At 36.1% G+C, this 2,981-nt stretch overlaps 1 pseudogene; it reads left to right on the top strand.

Annotated features, from left to right (window-relative positions):
* The first annotated feature begins 387 nt into the window (after positions 1-387).
* On the top strand, positions 388-633 carry LOC134384165 (KANTR integral membrane protein-like; annotated as a pseudogene).
* The last annotated feature ends 2,348 nt before the right edge of the window (positions 634-2,981 follow it).

The following is a 2,981-nucleotide window of genomic DNA, read 5'->3' as shown; positions in this document are numbered from 1 at the left end:
AGGAGTTCATAGGAGATATTGGTCTGTAGTTTTTTTCTTGTTATACTGTCTTCATCAGGTTTTGGTACCAGGGTGATACCAGTCTCATCAAATTAGTTGGAAAATTTTTCCTCTTCTATTTTTGAAAGAAATTATGTAAAACTGGTGTTAATTCTTCCTTAAAACTTCAATAGAATTCTCCAGTGAAGCCATATGTGCCTGGATATATTTTTCTTCAAGAGATTCTAAAATAAAATTTAGTTTATCTAATGGTCACAGGTCTATTCAGGTTGTTTTATTTCATCTTGATTTAGTCTGGAGGCTTATAGTTGTTAAGAAATTGGTTCATTTTTTCTGTTGTCAAATTTATGAGCATGAAGTTCATAGTATTCCCTTATTATTCTTTTAATGACTGTCATATGTGTATTGATATCTCCCATTTCATTGTTAATATTAGTGACTTGTATCTTCTCTCCATTTATTTTTGTCTGCCTTGCTATAGGTTAATCAGTATTATTGATATTTTTAAAGAATCAGCTCTTGGTTTCATTGATTTTCTCTATTGTATTCCTATTTTCTATTTCACTGATTTCTTCTCTTATCTTTTTTATTTCCTTTCTTCTTTTTGGATTTATTTTGCTCTTCTTTTTCTAATTACTTGACACAAAAACTCAGATCATTGTGTGAAAATGGAGACTTGCATTGTCTTACTGCAGATGAGTGGGGTGGAAGTTCAACTCTTCCATCATCCCTGCTGATATCTTCCCAGTGAAAGTGGAGCATAGTGCACTGCATCACTGTTTCCAAGTAAGATTGTAAGAAAAACTCCCTGGTGGGCCCTGCTGGAACCATGGAAGAGGAATGTAGAGGACTGACTCCCCATTGAGTCTTCTGTCAGCCTAATAGACTAGCTCTGTCTCATGCCCTCTAGTTAAGTCTTGTTGTTGACGAGTGGCAGCAGAGGCTCGGCTGGCCACTGGGCTCTGCTGACACTATCCTGATCAGGGAATTGCAGCACCATGTGGTTCAGTTTCCCACTCTGTTCTGTAGACACTATCTGCTAGGGGAATGGGACCATTGCCTTTTTCCGTGGTGGAAGCAGGGAGTCGCACTCAAACAACAGGGAGTGGGATGTGGGGTAGGGGGAGTTGTGGTTTTACCAGTTGGTGTTAGGATGGAGCAGGACAGGAATTGCCAAAAATATTCTCTATTGTTAGGCCACCCTTTTGTTGTCTATTGACGAGGGGAAAGCAGCTTTTTTTGATACTGTTTTTCTCTGTGCTGATTGGTCGATCTGGGTTGGAAGTGTCTGCAGCACCCTCTGGGATGTATGAGAGGCAATGAAGAAATCCAGGGAGCTCATCACTGATTCGTTCCTCAAATCCCAAGTTCCCTTGACTGTCCACCTTCTTCTTTCTACCTTTCAGAGATTTCCTATGTGTATTTACTCTGTTAGGTCCAAGCATTTTTAATTGTAAGGAGATGGACCCAGGAAGAATGGGCTTGATCCATCTTGGTGGAACCAGAAGTCTCAGCATTCCCTTTTAAGTTTCTGTACTGTTAAACATCCTGTTCATCTTACCTTGTTAACTCAATGAACACCTCTTACTCTTCCTTTCAGTGATCTCCATGAGTAAGCCTCTTGGCAGATGTAGCTACGCACTCATCTCTGTACTCTCAAAGCCCTGTGCACACCTTATTGTGTTACCTGTCATATTGCATTAAATATATTGTGTTTGTTTACATTTTCATGTCTTCACTAGGCTGAGAGATTCTTACAAGAAGAGCTTTTGCCTTTTTTATCTTCATATCTACAATGTCTGGCATGTAGTTTGTGTCTAGTTAATGTTTGCTAAATGCACAAGTTACTACTTATAATTAACAGGACTTTACAGTTTTATAAAATACGCTTACTATCTTACTTGATATCTCAATTATTAGATTGAGAATTAGATTGTCTTACTCTGATGTTGTAGATAAGGGAACTGAAAATAAGAGAGTTTTAATGCCTTGTTCACTGTCACAAAACTTGTAACAATGTCCTGGCTTCTTAATCAGAGGCAATGAAATTTTGTTTTCATGTTTACTTTGTAGACTAGCAAGGAAGACAAATATACTATAATTGTTAAATTTTTCAACAAGAAAAAACACATAAAAAGTGTTACATCAATTAGAAAATTCATTTTATTAGAATGCTTCCTAGAGTCTGTAGTTAAGGTCCTCCATATGGAAAGTGAGAACAGTGGTAAAGAAAGCTCTGATAACCAGTGCAAAACTGTTTTCTATTCCCAGTTCAGTAGGATTAATATTGGAAATGTGGTTGTGACAGAAATAAGGAAATGTGTTGATTAAGGTTGTGCTGCCTTGTTTAAGACTATGTCAATAGAATGCCATAATTAAAATAAAGTGCATATTTCATTTATATTCATAATTAAAATCTCCCATTTGAATTTTGGTAAAAAAAATGGATGAACTAGAATAACTGAACAGCTGGTGTCCTGAAATATGAGAAATCAGGGTAAAATTCACTTTCTTTGATGAAAAATATGCTAAAATCGAATTGCGATTGGAGGTGGTATTTGCAATGTCCCTGGCTCATCCAAATTAACTGAATGTTTGACCTCAATCTGGATGCCTGACACGGCCTAAGTGGAATGAATGCTGCTTGATTATGATAATATCAAAGCAATGAGCTAAGGTGGTTGTTTTTCAATCCTTTTCTGGACAACCTTTTAACTAAAACAAATATAACCCATTATATAAAACTTTGGTCTGTAAGTATTCCAACAATAACCAAACTAAATTATAATTATATTGGTGTGGTCAACCTTACATTAAGGCAAAACAAATCTTTGAATAAAAATAAAAGCTTCAGACAGACTCAAAATACTAGTTTTAACAATTTCAATTAAGTTTTTTTAAATGCTACACTTTGGAAGACATTCTAATGACCAACAGGTACTTAAAAATTGCTCAACATCATTTATCATGATGGAAAGGCA

Source organism: Cynocephalus volans, chromosome 8 (assembly GCF_027409185.1).
Source record: "Cynocephalus volans isolate mCynVol1 chromosome 8, mCynVol1.pri, whole genome shotgun sequence".
Taxonomy (NCBI): domain Eukaryota; kingdom Metazoa; phylum Chordata; class Mammalia; order Dermoptera; family Cynocephalidae; genus Cynocephalus; species Cynocephalus volans.
Note: the sequence above shows the minus strand (reverse complement) of the source record. Positions and strands in the feature narration are given on the sequence as shown.